This window comes from Pygocentrus nattereri, chromosome 15 (genome assembly GCF_015220715.1).
Source record: "Pygocentrus nattereri isolate fPygNat1 chromosome 15, fPygNat1.pri, whole genome shotgun sequence".
Taxonomy (NCBI): Eukaryota; Metazoa; Chordata; class Actinopteri; order Characiformes; family Serrasalmidae; genus Pygocentrus; species Pygocentrus nattereri.
In genome coordinates this window covers 27,921,667-27,936,175 of record NC_051225.1, presented here as the reverse complement: position 1 = coordinate 27,936,175, position 14,509 = coordinate 27,921,667, and the positions used below count along the sequence as shown (strand labels likewise).

At 42.5% G+C, this 14,509-nt stretch overlaps 1 protein-coding gene across 1 annotated transcript in view; it reads right to left on the bottom strand.

Annotated features, from left to right (window-relative positions):
• The window catches only part of gli2b (GLI family zinc finger 2b), a 105,348-nt gene that overhangs the window by 47,104 nt on the left and 43,735 nt on the right, over positions 1 to 14,509 (bottom strand). The gene's annotated exons all lie outside the window — the stretch shown is intronic.

The following is a 14,509-nucleotide window of genomic DNA, read 5'->3' as shown; positions in this document are numbered from 1 at the left end:
AAAGACCTGCAGCTAGAGGCTCTTTGAACTAGCGCGAATGATGGACGCTATCAAGGAGAAGTGCGGCCTGGACGCAAAGCGGAGCTGACAGCATAGGGAGAAGCCTTCCTCTGCCCAGCTCCAGTGCTGTAGCCACGGCCAGGCAACACGTCTCACACGCACACACACACAAGCACACACAGCCAGCCGAGACCACATCTGGATCCCCCCAACATACAAACATGTATGCATATAAACTGAATCTCTGTTTTTTAGTATATAAACCATGTTACTCCATTCTCTGCCCAAATCTCTAAACAGACGTTTTTCATTTTAAAAGCAGTACATTTTGCTATATCTATAGTCTTGTGCAAAAGTTTGGGCACCCCTGGTCATTTGCTGAAATTATACATACACACCCACACCCACACACCCACACACACACCCAAACCACTTATTCTCCTTGGTCATGGGTGTGCTGGAGCCTATTCCAGTGTTCACTGGGTAGAAAGCCCCTGAATTTACCACACTGGAAAAAACATAAATTCTGGCCTGTGTAAATATGAAGGCACATTTTATATCACATTTTTACAACATCTCAAACTCTGTAACTAAATAAAAATTCTGCTCTAAAAATGGGAGAAAATGCCATATTTAAGTTTGCTACCTGTAGAGGACGTGCTCACTTATTTTCACGTAGAAAATCAACAAAGCATAGAATTTCACCATCAAACTTTTGCACGACTGCATACGAGTGGACCAAATAATCTTCATTAGAATGTACTTATCACTTTCAATATCTCAATAACATTATTTTCAATGAGTGAACACAGATCACACAAATGAGAACAATGCAAGGTAAACATGAAAATAAAATGAGGTTTCCAGTTTTCATCACCAAGCTCCAGTAAAAGCAACAACAGTGGCTACAGCGGTAAAGTCATAGCAACAGCACATGAGCAGCTGGGCTTCATGCTGGAAGTACAAATGGTTTAACGTATCAAACTCGAAAACGTGTTAATGGTGATTAAAAAAATTGTGGCGTTAATAAGTGCTTGTGTTAACACGTTATAACACGTTACCTTTAACACTACTAATTTATTGTTTCTTTGAACTGTTTATTCCGTGTCTTTGTTTCTTGTTTGTTTAGCAGAAAACTGGCCAGTTGGCGAACACTTAGGTTCACTGATATGCATTATCCCTGACATGAAACATAAATAAATAAAAAATCAGGCATTAACACCCACAACTTAATGCCCCCAAACCAAGGACTAAAACCCACTTTTTTAGGGTTTGAGAAGGTTAAGTGGGTTTATAAGCTTGAGTTGGTTTTTGTGTGGAATGTGTGAATCATGGAGCGTTCATAGAAGCAGCGCTAGAAACTAAAAAAAAAACCCCAACAAACTCTGTGATGGCTTTGAAATACAATACAGACTCATTAATAAGAAGTGTGTGTGCTGCTTAGCAACTTTTCATACCAAGCAAAGCTGTTGCGTTTACAGTTGGCCTCGTTTATATTAGCTGGGCATTTTCTTCATTATGGCTCTTTTTGTGAGGCTTTTTATTTGGAATGAAAGAGGATCAAAATCGACGCTTTCCTGTAATAAAGCCTCTCCTGGCTCGGGATAGCCCATTAAACCCGAGCGGCCTTCATTAGCTGTTGTGATAACGAGAAACCGCAGTTGATCTTTTGCGCGGGCAAGTTTGTTTTTTCTGTGCCATGAGAGTGCGGCTTTCAAAGTCTTAAATTCTTTACAGAGCTTTGTTTCTAATTAGCGACTCTGTTCCTGTAACTCCTCTGCTTTTCTTCGCGCTTTATTCTACGAGAACATTAACACTGCTGCTCCACTACCTCAGTATTACCATCATGAGCTTCCTTTGCTATTCAAGCTTCTAATTTTTTTTTGCTTAAATCTATCAAGTCACCCATATCTGTTAGTAGTGTAAACACACCTCTGCCCTGCATGTACACTTTTTATAATTAAATTAGCTGCTGCCATTAACAGACACTTGCTTTTAACATCACTGGCATTAACAACAGCATCACTGTAATTGGGTGATCACCCTGTTATGATGTAGTATTTACATGCGCCTTTTAATGGAGCTTTGGCTTGGGTCTCATTTCCCCATGCAATATTTCAACATTCTTAAATCAGACTCATATTTGGATTGAAGTCAGGGTGTTGAGCATTCCTGCCATCTTACTGTAAAAGAAAATCTTCTATGATTAAATTACATTTTGAAATTCAAATGTAAACAGTCCTTCAGGATGGTTTGATGTTAAATGATGCACTTTAGAGAAACTGACAGAGTCAGAATTGTTCACATTGGCAGGGATAGGAACCAGACATCCAAGAGTTCAATGCCTCTAAAAACTTATGTAAAGTTACAGCATGGAATGGTTACAAATACACTGCCTAATGCATAAGAGATTGTTTATAAAGGTTTATGAGATAAGGTTTAAGTGTTTTAACACATTTTTTAGGTGGAGATGTACACACATGGCATCACTGTATCACCAACATTATATACAAACACTCACAAAATAGCTATGTTGCATTGCGGCTTCTGGGTTCTATCACCACCACTGTAAAGAGATCTGAGTTGATAAGATCAAACCACTGTGAACGACTTACATTTCAATGAGTAAATTATGCAGGAATTTTGAAACGTAGGTGGATATCCCTTTAAGCTATGATGACAGGCTGAATGCACTGCTTTTATATTACACACAGATTCAATGACCAGGCATGTCCAACAAAGCAGGATAGCTTTTAAATGGGTAACAAAGTTTTGCCCCTTCAACCCTGTAATGTGAACACAGAAATCAAAAAGTGCTTCTGTTTATAGGGCTTTAGCACTCAGGACTAATTGTAAAGAGCTAATACATAATTCTCTACAGGAAAGGAGAGGAGAGGTGTGAGCGCCTCTGGACCGGATTAAAATTCTTGGGGCGTCACGCTCTGCGGCGGGAGAAAGCGGGTGACCCGCAAGAGGCGAGGGGTCAGGGGCACAGATCATTATCTATACCTGAGGTGCCCACAGAGGGCCTCAAGGGGCCCCACACGCTCAACACTGCTGTGAGTCAGCACTCTGGCCTCATCCATCCTTCTCTTTGTGTCTCTCTCTTTCTCTCTTTCGTGCTCCTCTCTCTTGATCCGTAGCTCGCCCCGCATGACAGCATGATGGACAAGAATGGACCAAAAGTCAGGAAATGACCCTCTTCTCTTTCTCTCTCACTCTCTCTGTGACTCTTCTTAAAACTGCGTCATCAAAAGTTTGGGGACACTTTGCCTTCTTTTTAAATGTGAACTTCCTTGTTTTTACTTTTAGGTTAAGTAAGAAAAAGCTTTTCTTACCCTCAGTTTCACTTTCATCAACACACCTTCCTTGGAAGGGCAGGTTTGCCTAAACAGCGATTTGTCAACTTTCTTTTCCGAACTACTGTTAAAAGCACATACTGAAAACATGCCCAAAGGTACAAATACCTGAAAGGTATGAGTGCTGAGGAGTGATGAGATCACAAAAATGGGATAAAATGTGTGGACTTATTTCCAAATAATTTCCATTGGCATTATTTCCAAAGTACAACTAGCACAAATAGTTTCACCAATATTTACGTGTTATGTATAAACCTGGTTAGACGTAACAGTTTAAGAGATATTTAATATCATAAATAGCTGCAATCTGACAACAAAGAAAACAGGCTTATTTGATAACAAAAAACTTTAATTAGGTAAAGTTCTTTGCAAAAGTTTGACCAGCCTTGGGAAAATTACATATTTTCTTGATTTTCTAAGTGAAAATAAATTGACATCCTGTACAGAGAACAAATTTAATTTTAGCATAACATTTCTATTTATTCAGTAAATATAATATTATAAAACATCAAATATAGAATGTTCCATGTGCACAGGCCACATTTTATGTCTTTTTCCAAAATGTTAATATCCTCTGAGTCCTTTCAATGTGGAGTCTGCATGTTCTTCTTGTGTCTGTGTGGGTTTCCTCCAGGCCAAAGACATGCGGTCAGGCCAATTGGACATGCTGAATTGCCGCTAGGTGTGATTGTTTGTGTGGATGTAGACATCTATGTGTCTGTCCTGTGATGGACTGGCAACTAGTCCAGGGTGTTTTCTGCCTTCCGCCCAATGATTGCTGGGATAGGCTTCAGCTCCACCCGCAGCCCAGAAGGATAAGCAGTCTAGAAGAGTGTTTGTGTGTGTTTGTCAAAACCAGCAAATAATAAGTAAACATGTATTAAAATATACAGAAGTGTGTTCTCTTTAGAGGATGTTATAACTTATTTTCACTAAGAAAATAAACCAAACGTCATTTGACGAGAGCTGCTCAAGCATTTGCATATGACTGTACATGTCCACACACTGTAATGTTAGGAGCTTTGACCTAGGCTTCTGCATAATCACACACTATGAAAAACGGCTTACCAATGCTCCTCAGTTGAGACAGTGAAACAGGCCACAATTTTTATAATGTAGGAACATAACCAGATCCATAATTGCCTTGGTTATATGTAACACATGCTTTTCACGTTTGGTGTAAAATAATCCGTGGTGAGCACTGTGCCCTGGAGCTGCAGGCCCATGCGTGACTCGCTTAAGTCATCCTCCTTCTTTACTGCATTTGTCATGGAAAATGCCCTGGGTCGGATTTAATTGATGTGAAAAACACCATAAAACACACCTGACATGCAGAAAGCGCAACAATAACGCTGCGCAGCTGTTGAAAAACAAGAGGCGCAACCTGAAGAGCCCCCCTTGCCACCACCGGCCCTCGAGCCTGCTTAAACTGGGCGCTTCGTACGGGACCGCTCAAATCTGACCTTTTAGCAGAAAAGCTTCCTATTAAAGCACAGCCACTTCACAAAACTCCAGCAGCTGCAATGCCACACCAGACAATGAAGCTTATTTGATTGAACACAAGCCCAAATTGCTGGGAACCTCTCACTCTCTGTCCTCTGAAAAGGGCAGGGGGGATAATTTTCACTCCTGATGCTCCACAAGCAGTATAATAGCCCTGTGTGCGAGTGCACAGGCCCGTTGAGTGGATGTAGACGAAAACAGCTTCATTCAGCTCCCAGCCCCAGTTAATGCCCCTTAACTAATGCTATGGGTGAGTTATTGGAGGGGCTAATGGGGGGGCTTGAGGAAGGCCCAAAAAACAAAGAGTGTGGAGAACTGGGTCAGCAAAACATGACAGAGAGCAGCGAGAGCAGTCCTCTGCTGGAATTCTCCCGCGCTGAAGTCACATGCACCTCCCTGAATCTTAATCAACCCAGTCCACTTAACATTGTGGAAAAAGGAGAACTTTTAAGTGAGTCGGCTGATTAGAAATGAGAAAAGTAAGAAATAAAACAAAACTAGAGGTCTGTGAGCATGTAAGAAATCCACAACAAAAACAAAACATTGTCAATAATTTATGACAATGTAAACATACCCAACCCATATTTTTTTGGTAACCAAAGCAAAAAAAAGTAAGATTAAACAGCATTAACCCCCCCTCTCAGCATCATTAAAGCCCCACATTGCTCCACACACTGCCATTCATCAGTGCTCTGCCTCAATTATCCGCATTACCAGTGTTATTTCCAGTGGTCACATTTTTCATGTCAGACCACTCATTCAGGCTCACCCCCAGAGGAGGCCTGGGGCTGGGGCAGGCCAGGCCGTCCCGCGCCCGTCTCGGGCGCAGGCGCTGGTGAGATTGACCGGGCCTGCGTTGGTTATTCTATCGCGTGGGCTTGGGTTCTTCTATCACATGGACAGCTCCATTGTTCAGGAGCGGCTGGGAGAACAAAAGGCGAGCACTCTAGAGAGTTCAAGAGGGGCGTTTACCTACTGAAGCTAGCTCCATCCCCCGGGGGGGCCTGCGCCAAACTGCACTCCCCAACTCAGGCCCTTGCTATCTATTAGTCTTTGGGTGATAACATTTGTTTTCACATCTGGGGGGACCAGTGCAGTGGGGCAAATGACTTTTTCATCATTGCTCCAGAGCTGCAGGTTTGGATGAGTGCTAAATCATAATGCAGTGAATTTAAGCTGTAAGGCTATTCACTATTGCTCAATTCACATTTTTTTCATACGTCTGATGATTTGATTCTTCTGAAGGTGCTTTCAGAGAGTTCTGATAACTACTGGTCATTTACTTCATCACCAGATGTATCACACAAACAATCTGTACATCCACTGTACCTATGACATCACTCACGCTTATGTAGTAGCGCAGGATGTCCTACTGTTGACATGTAACTTACTTGAGTTAACCATTTTTTCCTACTTTGTCAGCTGTTTCAGTGCAATCTCCTTGTGGTGACTGTTCAAATGCATCATTTCAGTCACGGGGCCAAGTTTTGTACATGTATCCAATCTGTGAGCACAATTGGAAGTGGTTTAAATCTGATCCACACAGCTCTGAAAAAAATGTCTATGCAAAAAGAAAAAACAATGTGGCACTTCACCTCTGTAATCTAAACTTACATTCTGTTAAAGCGCAAGCATGGACAGGTGCTTCTTGAAAGAGGGCTCAAAGTACACCAGCCTCTACTCTCTATGAGGAAATCACTCTAATCAAACATGTCCTTAGTCTGCTTAACCAGACTACAGATAAAACCCATAATCTGTCCCTAAATAAGATCATAAGTTATCCCTTGAGGCGAAGTGGTTTGTTCTGTTGTAACCATGCTTTGAATATTCAGGGCACACAAACGCTTCTCTCCTGTGTTTGCCGAGTCCTAATCCTCGGATCTAAAAGGCTAAAGTGGTTCCATCTTATAGGAAGTGCTCAATAATGGTAATGATCCTCCGAGCAGGCCGGTTTAAGGCGCTGTAATTAAAAGGCATTCTGTCCTACCCTGAGAAGCAGGAGGGGAAATTAGACAGGAAATTCTTCTGGAACAATCTGGCTAGAGGCCTAACTACACATCATCATGCCAGCTATTACACACCATCGGGCCCCATCTTGCAACCCATTTCGGGATGTGCAAAGGTGACTCTGGGCCTCTGGCGCTTTCAGAAGCTCTGTATGCTTTTTGTGCTTTGGAATGCAACACCAATGTTTAATGGAACTGTGGTTGACATTTTATTTCTATTCTACTTTTTACGGGGCGTTACGTCACTGTTATCCCTGTAGAGAATTATAAATCATGAAGCTGCATGTCTGCAGTACTATGATTCATGATGACAAAATTCAGAAAACACAACGCTGTGACTCTGAAAGGATGCGCAACTGTCAAGAAGCCACTATTGTGAAAAGTAAATAGAAAAAAAAGAAATAAAAAAGAAGCTGCTTGTGTTCTCAGAGCAATAGACTGACCACCCCAGAGCTCAGACCTCAACATCAGTGATGTGTTTGGAATTATTTGGATTGTGAGAAGCAGAAAATGCAACCAAGAATGAACTTTGGAGGTGTGGAAAAATATCCCTGCAGATTTCTTTGAAAAACTGAAAGCAAGGTATGTCTCTAATTTTACACAGCAATAAATACAATGACCTGGTGAAATCCTTACTTAGCATAGTATGGCTCCACCAATATATTGTTCCTTAAACACTTTTCCAAAATGATCACAAAAAACATTAATTTGGGTCAAAATAATGTAGGTCGATCTTTGTCACATCATGGATTCACCATTTAGTTTAAAGATATTGCAAGGCATCCTGCAATATGTAGCAATACAATCCCAATATGGTATTTTAGCCATACTAGGAGGGGGCTGAGCTGTGGATTTGGCCATCCAAACTAAGCTCAGAAGGTCAGGCTTGGGCTTGCAACTGCAGGGGCAAGGGCCGGAGCAGGGGGTTATCAGCATCCTTCAGCTGCGTCTGAGCCCGCCGCTAATAAGGTCCATGCATCATAGCGCTGAGGGTTAGAATGGAGCATCAGGCTCTGAAGTGCCTCTGCTGCCTGCCCCGTCGTCGTCAGCATGTTGTTAGCATGCTGTTTGTGTAATTTCGGTACTTAGGACGGCAAGGGTCTCCAAGACTGATTACACTGTGCTGTAATCACCCAACCCCCTCTACACTCTGATTTATCACCCCTGCTCTTAATAGCTCTGCTTAACACACAGGTTTGTCCAGATTAAGTAATTACCTTTAAGCAAAAGTTTATTATCTTTAAGACTGGCGCGATGATAAAAGGAGCGCTGTCGGAGAGAGAGAGAGAGAGAGAGAGGGAGAGAGAGAAAGAAGAGGTGCTGGGGTGAATGAATGAGAGTGATAATTAAAAAACAATACATTAAATTGGTGTGTTCTGCAGGTGCTGTCACTGTGCTCCCCTGCTTACATTCATATTAGCCCTGTGGAACCCTTGCTAGGCGGCGATGGGGATTACTCCTGGCCCAGAGGCGGCATTAGGTACACAAGAATTACTCCTTCGGTGCATCTGTAAATTGAACGAGGACGTGGCTCATTTAGAAAAAGGAAGGTGGAAAGGAAGGGAAAAACTCAAAATAAAGCCTGAAAACCAGCTGCTGTGAGGGACTTTGGCTAGTCATAGCTAACTAACCTTTCAATCCTCTCCAGTGAGGCAGGGTTGGGCGAGGAAGATGGTGTGATGCTGTTTAGCTTTATAGCAGTCAGAGATCACGTGCTGAATGTTGCTAAAAAAGCCAGATTTAGCTAATAAAGGACAGCCTCCTCTGCATCTTCTCAATGGCTGGACAGCGTGCCACTCTTGTCTGCATCTCCTCAATCGTGTGCACCCAGAGCAGTGACAGATGACTCCTCAGGCAGAAATAGCCACTTCGACCTCATCCGTCATGCTCCAGGATGCCCTGCATGGCCTCCTGGGGCCTCAGGCACTGCTCCGAAATAGAGCACAGTGCAGAACTGGGATCCAAGTACTGTTTTAACAGCAAAGGTTTGGAAAATGTAGTTCCATAGCAGGTTCAGGTTAAAGTGAAAAAAAAAGGACATAAGTACGGACACTCAGACTTCAAAATCGTTGTTACTAGATTTTTTAGCAATGGAATACACTTTCATCCATTTTTAATCACACTGCCAGATGTGATCTCAAAATGAGAATGTCCAGGGACAATTTAAACTTTTGATGCTGGATTGCCATGCAAACCAGGGTATGTCCATAGAAATGTTTGTCTTTACAGCATGTAATTTGTTCTCTAAACACACAAAACAATCTATATACTTATTTGTAGTTTATTTGGGACTTTTTCCATGCTAACTTGTGCTAACGACAGATGTTGATGAGCCATCACTCCTATATTGAGCCTTGATGATGCATTTGGATTGGTTCAGAAACTTCATACTCAGTTGGTTCCCCCACATTTAGCCTAAAGTTTTTCATGGTTGTCCCCAGACCTTATTACGTGATAACGTCTGGGCCCACGAGACTCATACAGAATCAGAAACCACATTGGAAAGTCTACTTGAGCTCACTTTACAACTTGACACAATTGGAGGCAATGCAGTTTGCACAACGCTAACTGGTGAGGCATAAACTTTAAATGCTCCAAATGTGGTAAAATTGAGAGTGCTGCAGAAGATATAGGATAAATAGGGGACAGGCTTGAAGAGATCTGAGATTATACTAAAAAACCTGATGAATAACTACAACTACAAATTCAACTTTGGTAATTACATCTTAATAATTACAAAAGCGCAGTGCCAACAGTCAGGAAATCAGAGAGCCGAGTTTTTTTTCCATTAAACAGAAGAAGGTCTTTGATGCTAGTCGCATGGCTGAGCGTGGCTTGGCCAGGTTGCAGTGTTTGCTTTAACTCTCGGGGTGTTTGCTGAAGTGTTTCAGCTTGCGGGCCATGCTGAGTAAGAGCAGAGGCTTCCACCCACTTTTATAAACATCAGCTGCTCGGTCCAAAGCTGCTCACTGTCTCTTTTTTACTTTAAGCCTTTATTCATCCACAGGCCTGGAGTTACTTTCACCTGATGATGCAGGGTACTTGTAAGCAAAAGTTAGGTGACAAACTTTAGTACTGCTGTCGGCACAGTAGTGGGGACGATGGGAAAAGAACATGCTCCTGTCAGTTTTGTTATGGTCACGTGCAGTCTTTATTACAAGGCTGCTCTTCTACAGCTACTAATAGCTCCAGTTGTACAAGCCTCAGAAGAACGTTCAGTCTGACAAACACAACAAAGCTTGACAGACATTGTTTAGGAGAAGAAGGAAAAACAGCTTGAAAGGATTGGATAGCATGTGGTTTGGACAGTATGTATGTTAGCTAGTGGTAACATCAGCAGTAGACAATTTAGCTTAAATAGTGTAATAGCTAATTCTCTTAAAGTATTAGTACAGTTTAAAGGAATGTGATCTATAACATACTAACATACTTCCGCTGGATAGCTATTAAGACATATAAAGCATACTTGCAACATACATGCAAACTACAGATTAATCTGACAGGGATGTATTAAAGGTGTGGAACTGTGTTGGACCTGACAGGGATGTATTAAAGGTGTGGAACTGTGCTGAACCTGACAGGGATGTATTAAAGGTGTAGAACTGTGTTGGACCTGACAGGGATGTATTAAAGGTGTGGAACTGTGTTGGACCTGACAGGGATGTATTAAAGGTGTGGAACTGTGTTGAACCTGACAAGGATGTATTAAAGGTGTAGAACTGTGCTGAACCTGACAGGGATGTATTAAAGGTGTGGAACTGTGTTGGACCTGACAGGGATGTATTAAAGGTGTAGAACTGTGTTGGACCTGACAGGGATGTATTAAAGGTGTGGAACTGTGTTGGACCTGACAAGGATGTATTAAAGGTGTGGAACTGTGTTGGACCTGACAGGGATGTATTAAAGGTGTAGAACTGTGTTGAACCTGACAGGGATGTATTAAAGGTGTAGAACTGTGTTGGACCTGACAGGGATGTATTAAAGGTGTAGAACTGTGTTGGACCTGACAGGGATGTATTAAAGGTGTAGAACTGTGTTGGACCTGACAGGGATGTATTAAAGGTGTGGAACTGTGTTGGACCTGACAGGGATGTATTAAAGGTGTAGAACTGTGTTGGACCTGACAAGGATGTATTAAAGGTGTAGAACTGTGTTGAACCTGACAGGAATGTATTAAAGGTGTAGAACTGTGTTGGACCTGACAGGGATGTATTAAAGGTGTGGAACTGTGTTGGACCTGACAGGGATGTATTAAAGGTGTGGAACTGTGTTGGACCTGACAGGGATGTATTAAAGGTGTGGAACTGTGTTGAACCTGACAGGGATGTATTAAAGGTGTAGAACTGTGTTGGACCTGACAGGGATGTATTAAAGGTGTAGAACTGTGTTGGACCTGACAGGGATGTATTAAAGGTGTGGAACTGTGTTGAACCTGACAGGGATGTATTAAAGGTGTAGAACTGTGTTGGACCTGACAGGGATGTATTAAAGGTGTGGAACTGTGTTGGACCTGACAGGGATGTATTAAAGGTGTAGAACTGTGTTGGACCTGACAGGGATGTATTAAAGGTGTGGAACTGTGTTGGACCTGACAGGGATGTATTAAAGGTGTGGAACTGTGTTGGACCTGACAGGGATGTATTAAAGGTGTGGAACTGTGTTGGACCTGACAGGGATGTATTAAAGGTGTGGAACTGTGTTGGACCTGACAGGGATGTATTAAAGGTGTGGAACTTTGCTGAACCTGACAGGGATGTATTAAAGGTGTGGAACTGTGTTGGACCTGACAGGGATGTATTAAAGGTGTGGAACTGTGTTGGACCTGACAGGGATGTATTAAAGGTGTAGAACTGTGTTGGACCTGACAGGGATGTATTAAAGGTGTGGAACTGTGTTGGACCTGACAGGGATGTATTAAAGGTGTGGAACTGTGTTGAACCTGACAGGGATGTATTAAAGGTGTAGAACTGTGTTGAACCTGACAGGGATGTATTAAAGGTGTGGAACTGTGCTGAACCTGACAGGGATGTATTAAAGGTGTAGAACTGTGTTGGACCTGACAGGGATGTATTAAAGGTGTGGAACTGTGTTGGACCTGACAGGGATGTATTAAAGGTGTGGAACTGTGTTGAACCTGACAAGGATGTATTAAAGGTGTAGAACTGTGCTGAACCTGACAGGGATGTATTAAAGGTGTGGAACTGTGTTGGACCTGACAGGGATGTATTAAAGGTGTGGAACTGTGTTGGACCTGACAAGGATGTATTAAAGGTGTGGAACTGTGTTGGACCTGACAGGGATGTATTAAAGGTGTAGAACTGTGTTGAACCTGACAGGGATGTATTAAAGGTGTGGAACTGTGTTGAACCTGACAAGGATGTATTAAAGGTGTAGAACTGTGCTGAACCTGACAGGGATGTATTAAAGGTGTGGAACTGTGTTGGACCTGACAGGGATGTATTAAAGGTGTGGAACTGTGTTGGACCTGACAAGGATGTATTAAAGGTGTGGAACTGTGTTGGACCTGACAGGGATGTATTAAAGGTGTAGAACTGTGTTGAACCTGACAGGGATGTATTAAAGGTGTAGAACTGTGTTGGACCTGACAGGGATGTATTAAAGGTGTAGAACTGTGTTGGACCTGACAGGGATGTATTAAAGGTGTAGAACTGTGTTGGACCTGACAGGGATGTATTAAAGGTGTGGAACTGTGTTGGACCTGACAGGGATGTATTAAAGGTGTAGAACTGTGTTGGACCTGACAAGGATGTATTAAAGGTGTAGAACTGTGTTGAACCTGACAGGAATGTATTAAAGGTGTAGAACTGTGTTGGACCTGACAGGGATGTATTAAAGGTGTGGAACTGTGTTGGACCTGACAGGGATGTATTAAAGGTGTGGAACTGTGTTGGACCTGACAGGGATGTATTAAAGGTGTGGAACTGTGTTGAACCTGACAGGGATGTATTAAAGGTGTAGAACTGTGTTGGACCTGACAGGGATGTATTAAAGGTGTAGAACTGTGTTGGACCTGACAGGGATGTATTAAAGGTGTGGAACTGTGTTGAACCTGACAGGGATGTATTAAAGGTGTAGAACTGTGTTGGACCTGACAGGGATGTATTAAAGGTGTGGAACTGTGTTGGACCTGACAGGGATGTATTAAAGGTGTAGAACTGTGTTGGACCTGACAGGGATGTATTAAAGGTGTGGAACTGTGTTGGACCTGACAGGGATGTATTAAAGGTGTGGAACTGTGTTGGACCTGACAGGGATGTATTAAAGGTGTGGAACTGTGTTGGACCTGACAGGGATGTATTAAAGGTGTGGAACTTTGCTGAACCTGACAGGGATGTATTAAAGGTGTGGAACTGTGTTGGACCTGACAGGGATGTATTAAAGGTGTGGAACTGTGTTGGACCTGACAGGGATGTATTAAAGGTGTGGAACTTTGCTGAACCTGACAAGGATGTATTAAAGGTGTGGAACTGTGTTGAACATGACAGGGATGTATTAGGTTTACAATTAAAAATAAAACAAAAAATCTTCAGGTAATAAAACTGAAATTCTAAATTCCAGTTGTATTTAAGATTTAAGACTCGACTCTGACCTGCATGAATTGATTTGTGAACATCTCTGGCTGATGAAACCAGAACACATAAAAACTGTTAACTCCTATCTGGTGATGTAACAATTTTCCAACTTTATGACCTGACAAAGACTGTTCCAACACACAGTCAAAGAAAGGCACTGTTGTTCTTCTTCATTTTAGCTGTTATATACCTTCAGGAAACAAAAAAAGATGCCATTGTCTATTCATAGGTTTTGTGGTAAAAACTATGGGCACAGCAAATTCGTATGGGACTGAAATTACTTATCTCGTCAGCAATCACTTAAATTATTGTACCTCCCAAAGGTACAAAGTAATCCAGCTCCAAATAGGGCTTTAGATGGCTAGTAGCCTACAGCTCCCTCTACCTCAGCCAGGGACACGCCTGTAAAGTCTCAATGAGGAACAGCTGGAGGGTGCTGCTCCTCTTGAGTGCCCTGCGAGTGCTCAGCTCTCTGTGGCTTCGCGGGGGAGGATGGTGGGGGCTGGTGAGGTAGTGAGGGGAGCGCTCAGCCTCACGGGAGGCCCCTGCCTGGACTGTGTGCCCGAGGCTTTTGGATTTGTCCTGAAACGTCTCATGGGAGAGGTGCTTTACAACACTGGTTTCTGTACCTCGTAAAGTTAGGACATTTTTTTTTTTGCTTACTTTTTCCCCCTGTTCATTTTTCTCGGTCCAGGTCCTGCTGCGCTCACTGTGTTTCCAGGCCTAATTATTGTTGTTCTGCCTCTTTTTAATCAAGAATCGGGTAAAGCTAATTTAGTGACTGCATGAATACAACCTTTAAACGGTCAAAATACTTAGCAGAAAACATCGGTGATGACAATAACACTAAATGTTTCTTAGAGGAGCTACTACACTCCACCTCATTCTATAAAAGGTTCCACTGCAGCAGTAGTTCCAGAGCCTCCCTGCTCTAAAACACTCATTTCATCTCAGGAAGGGCTTGTTAATGAGCTCATTAGTTAGATCAGGTGAATTAGAGCAGTGAAAACACCAAAATGTGCTGGACAAGGGTACTGTGGGACCAGAG